The sequence below is a fragment of the Rhinatrema bivittatum genome, chromosome 9 (assembly GCF_901001135.1).
Source record: "Rhinatrema bivittatum chromosome 9, aRhiBiv1.1, whole genome shotgun sequence".
In the NCBI taxonomy this organism is placed as follows: Eukaryota; Metazoa; Chordata; class Amphibia; order Gymnophiona; family Rhinatrematidae; genus Rhinatrema; species Rhinatrema bivittatum.
In genome coordinates this window covers 45,701,657-45,707,656 of record NC_042623.1, presented here as the reverse complement: position 1 = coordinate 45,707,656, position 6,000 = coordinate 45,701,657, and positions in this window count along the sequence as shown.

The following is a 6,000-nucleotide window of genomic DNA, read 5'->3' as shown; positions in this document are numbered from 1 at the left end:
CACAGAATCGGAGAAAAGCCTTAGTAGATCAGACTCTTAGACTGTAAGCCCACTGGGGATAAGGAAAAACCTATAGTCCTTGAATATGATCTGCTTATAAGTGCTGAAATGCAAAATAAATAAAATAAAATGTTACTCCTAAGCCTAGCCCCACAACCCAGTCCTTAGTCTGGTTTTCAGGATATGTAGGAGATACAGTAGATCTGCATATAACAGAGGCAATGGATGCAGATCTACCTCATGCATATTCATTGGGGAATATTCTGAAAACGAGCCTGGCTAGTGGCTCCTCTAGGTCTGGGTGAGGACCACTGCTCTTATGTGAGTAGATTGTTCATTGCAAAAACTTCTGGTCTCCCTTCTATTCTTACTCATTTAGACCTACTGAATACCTTTGATACCTGAGACCATTCCATTCTTGAGACCCTTGCATCACTTGGCTTGTCCGGTTCCACCCACAACGAGTCACTTCCTATCTTTCCAGAAGTACAAATCAAGTTCTGGTCCACAACGCCGTCTCCGCTCTGTTTCCTATCACTTGTTGGCTTCCCCGTGAGCTCTGCGTTGGATTGTCTTCTCTTTTCCATCTACACGCATACTCGCGGCATACAGATTACCTTCTCTGGACATTCTTATTACTGTTTCACAGATGTCATTCTTCCACCCTTCTTCTGGAGATGTCCACCAGGCTTTCTTCTTGTCTTGCTGCTGCTGCTTTGTTTTCATCGTCTCCTGATGAGCCCCTCCAAAACTGAGCTTCTTTTCTTTCCCACCAATCAACACAGGTCCCACCCTTGTCCACGGTTCATTAGCATTAGTTCCACGCCTCTCTTCTCAGATACAGCCAGAGAGCGTAGAGTGACTAAGTCTCTTCCCTGCACCTCGCTGGGTTTTCTCTTTTACCATATCTATAAAATCCATCCTTCTCTCTCCCTTGAGGTCTGACTATTTAATTCACACCCTATTTGTTTCTCCCCTAGAATACTATACAGTCTTCTAGCTGGGATTCCTGTCTCCTCAGTTCATCCACTCGAATACCTTCAAAATTCAGCAATACATCTTCACACCTATTACCCGGCTCTTCCCATTTCCTGTTCACCCTTCAAGTACATACAATTCCCAATTTAAAATCAGCTTTTTGCTTTTTTTTTTATGAGCCCACAGTTTTTTCCTGCTCCTTTGGATTTCCAGTTCAATCAAAATCAGGGGTGGGATCAGACACCATGAGCCTTCATTGCAACCAGCCCAGGACTTTTCCCCTATTTTAATATCTCCTCCTAAAGTACTTTGGTCCAGTCACAGCAGCGACAGTGTTTGATCAGGGGCCAACACAGCAAGGCTCTTTCCAAAATCCTACAGCATGGACTCTCAATCTGGTCCTAGGTGAGGCCATTGCATGATGATTAAGACTCCTTCTCCCAGGTGTTGTGAATGCTGCCACTGCAACATCCTCCTTGAGCCAGGAATTAAACCCAAATCGCTCTGCGTGGCAGTGCACTGAACTGCTACTGAGCCACTGGACTAACCTTAGTCTTTGCTCTTAAGTGTATCCACAGTTTGGCACCCGCTTACTTCACCTCTCTGGTCTCTCACTACCTGCCCTTTCGTCAGTTATACATCCAGTCCTGGACTTTCCTTACCAAGCCTCACTTCAAATCATCCTCTTTACAATTCCATGCCTTGTGTTGCGACCGTCACTGCCCAACGTCTCCACTCCGCCCACCTTACCTCTTTTGCGACTCCCTCTTTGGTTGATGGAAGTTTGGCTGCCGCGGCGTCATCTTGCCAACCTCCTCCGGCGTCCCTGGACCGGCTAGACGCTGCCTTCCGCCATGTTCTCCTGAGGCCTAAGGGTGTGCGCGCGGTTCGGCGCCGAAATCAAGTACCAGTTGTGGCGCGAACCTCAGGGGTGTCCCCTGAGATGACGTCATCCTCACCAGATACTTAAGGTCTTCGTTTTTGCTAATTATTCGAGTTAGTAAGGGCTTTCTCCAGGTATCGCTGCGGATGGGATTCGCTCTCCGCATACCTTGCTTCTCTGCCTCCTCGGACTTTACCAGGGGTACCCGCTCCTCGGGGGCCTCGCTCTCTCTCTTACTTTTCAGGTCGCAGTCTGGAACTGGTACTCACTCCTCGAGGGCCCATGTTCCCGGACCTGCTACCGAATATAACTTCTGCCAGGAAGTCACCGCTGCCTACAACACCAGTGAGTTACCATCTCTCTCTCAGAGCTTTCCCTGGAACCAGGTACTCACTCCTCGAGGGCCTACTTCATTCCAGCCTCTGGGCTGTCTCAAGAGACTATTGTGTGAGTGTTACCATGGAGGTTCTGTTCCTGAACTCTGCATACTCTGCCTACTCACTATTCAGTTTCTCTATAGCTCAGCCATCCTGGGATCACTGTTCCAGTGCCTGAGGGACTACAGCCCAGCCGGGCACTTCCAGCTCACTACTGCCACCTCTGGTAGTTCACTATACAGTTAATAAAAGATCTAGTGTGTGTCTGTCTCCCAACTCTGAGCCTGACCGGTGGCCCCTCTCGGGATCTTCCCCCATGGGCGTGGTCATCTGCCACCGGCCCAAGGACCCACCCACAAATATCACAAATAATAACACCTTGTCCCTTCTAAACACGCTCTATCCCCCACCTCTGGCTCAGGAACAAACTTAGCCCCTGACATTCGGAAGTTACCTATTCTATCCATCTTCCACTCCCACTTCCAGAACCATTTATTCAGTTAGTCCTTCCTTTAATCTCCACAGACCAAGCCTTCCTCAGGCTCCATTTCAGCCATCACTTATTTTCTGTAAATGCTGTGTGAAATGCTCTGACTGAGGAGGCTATATATAAATAAATTCCATGTACGTAACTCTAATTTTGTTCTTTACTGTTGTAGCTTCATTTAGACAAAGTTTAAGTGATTATATTTAATGTTTATAAAAAAGGAGCTCTTAAGATTCTTATTCCTTTTTTTTCTTTTTACTAAAATCCTGATCAAGGCATCTAGCTAGAAGATTGGCAAGCAGTTACATTTTTTGGCTGGCCCAGCAATTAGAATGGACTGGGACCCAGCTGAACTGAGTTCAGCTTGTGCTTCTATCACTGACACTTGTTGTGACCTTGGATAAGTCACTATCTACCATTGCCTCGGGTACCTGCTTAGATTATAAACTCTCTGGGGAAGGGATTCACTGTACCTGTATATATTTTGCTGTAAAGCACCTGGTTTAGAGTTCTACATATAAATGCTAAACTAATATTTAATTTAATAATTTATATTCCGCCTTAGTACAAGGTGATTGCAGCTCAAACATATATTACGGCGCATAACTTAATATAGAATTATATATATTACCATATTACAGTATGTATGATCCAAATTCTACCTCAAGACATCAACCCCTGAACTAAACACATAATTAAATCAACCAGTGTACACTCATTAATTTAACTAAATGTAAACAGTTAAAATAATCATAGCAGCATAGTAGACCCCCATTTACATTCCTGAACACCCTATCCCTATACTAGGCCACAGACCTTCCAAAACAAGGCCCTATAAGATAGCCGATTCCAACAATAACCGTAACTCACATACTAAACCCCTAGAAAATCTCTTTTAACAAGGTCATATTTAAATCATGGAACTGCCCCAGATTCAAGCTGGCTAAATAGCGAGACTTCGAAATTACAACAAAACTGCATATAACACTCACTTAACTTTCAAGTGAGAGGGAGGGAGAGAATTAAACACATAAGAACATAAGAAAATGCCATACTGGGTCAGACCAAGGGTCCATCAAGCCCAGCATCCTGTTTCCAACAGTGGCCAATCCAGGCCACAAGAACCTGGCAAGTACCCAAAAACTAAGTCTATTCCATGTTACCATTGCTAATGGCAGTGGCTATTCTCTAAGTGAACTTAATAGCAGGTAATGGACTTCTCCTCCAAGAACTTATCCAATCCTTTTTAAACACAGCTATACTAACTGCATTAACCTCATCCTCTGGCAACAAATTCCAGAGTTTAATTGTGCGTTGAGTAAAAAAGAACTTTCTCCGATTAGTTTTAAATGTGCCCCATGCTAACTTCATGGAGTGCCTCCTAGTCTTTCTACTATCCAAAAGAGTAAATAACCGATTCACATCTACCCGTTCTAGACCTCTCATGATTTTAAACACCTCTATCATATCCCCCCTCAGTCGTCTCTTCTCCAAGCTGAAAAGTCCTAACCTCTTTAGTCTTTCCTCATAGGGGAAACTAAGGGCTGCTCCTGAAAAGGCCCTTGTCCTGGACTTAACTAACCAAAGTGTTCTAACAGAAGGGACAACATGATTCACTGTCGGAAAGCGCTTACGTTCTGTTACTATTATTATTATTTATTTTTTTTTTTTAAATAGTACTCAAGTTGTATATGGAACTTAATCTTTGTGTTAACCTTATTTAGAACAATCTAAAACAAAACCTATATACAATAATTAAAACCGTCAGAAAAGGAAAGTGCAACCAGAATACAGCTCATCTATAATTGGTGATAGCATTTTTAGAATAATACCCATTCTTTTCACGTGGAACCTGCCTTGTTAGTTAGGTGGATACAGTGCTACCTCTTTATACAGTTTCAGTTTGTGTGTGTCCTGCTGGAAGGATTCAGCCTTGGACGTCATCTGTGACACCTCTCAATGATCAACGAACAGCTTCCAGTTCCTTGCTCACGGGGACGGTAACTTTTAAACAGCTGCATGGGCATAGCACGAGCCGGCATACACGCACGCATAAAATAGGCTGTACGCGCGCAATGCATGCGCGCAAATATCGCCTCTACCGCGTAAGCGGGGGGATTTTAGTAGGCACGGGCGCCGACGCAATTACCAGTTTCCCCAGTTCACCCAGATAGAGGATAGGACTTCCTAACCCCCCCTAGTTAATAAGCCTACTTTTACTCTGTTAGCCCCAATCCTTAATAAGGCGCTAATCTCTTTAGTTTTTTTTTTTGTTTCGGGACTTACACGTCATCCATAGCAGAAGTAAAGTTACACGGTAGGGAACCTCCGGCGTGCGCTTGTGCACTTAAATACTTACGTGCAGGTTTCATTGAGAAATCTATGAATACCCATGCCCCACCTAGACCAAAGCCAATGCCATGCCTTTTTTTTTGCAAAAAAAGATTTTTGTGCACATACCAGGACATACACACGTACTTGTGCGCTTTTTAAAATCCACGCAGCGCGCGCCGGTCACGCCTTCTGCGCGTACTTCCCAGCTTTGGCAGGCGGAGGGCGTTTAAAATTCACCTTTACTGAAGTATCCTCTGTATCTGAAGCCTCTGAGTGCTGGTGCCCTCAAAATCTCCTGTTTCCAGAAGCTTGGGAGACATTTTATAATTTTGGGGGGAAATTTAAGAAAGATTCTCTTTGATTCTTTCTGAAGAAATGCTGTGAATTAATACAAAGAATGGCCAAAGAATGTGTTGTCATAGCAGCAAATAATAGAATTTTACTTTGCTGACTGCAGGGATGAAGCGTTGCAGCCTGACCCTGACCAACTCTGACTGTGCCAAGCCATTATCAGCCAAGAGATGCGTGCAACCACCCAGCACAGGGGGATCTCGAGAGACCAAAAGTTTAGAAACATAAAGCCATCAATGTATTGACACAAGTAGGAAACACAATGTCCAGCTCTCTGAGACATGTTAGGCGCAGAGCTCATGAAAGCTCATTTTGCAATTGCATATCTCTGTTTGCTCTGGGTCTTGTGCTGAACGTGAGGCAGCAGGGCCTTTTGTGTCCTGTACAATCTTGTTTACAGTCTCATCCGTTCCTAGCTTCAGAAAGTGCATAATTCCCAGGTCCCAAGGCCTGGGACTAGTGAACTGTGTCTCAAGCAAGCAATATTGGTTGAGTGCTTGTCACATTGTCACATTGCAAGAATGCGTTTTAGCGAGGCTGCAGTAGAAGCCAAACATTCATTTGATAATGCACTCGTCAGTTAAGCTCTA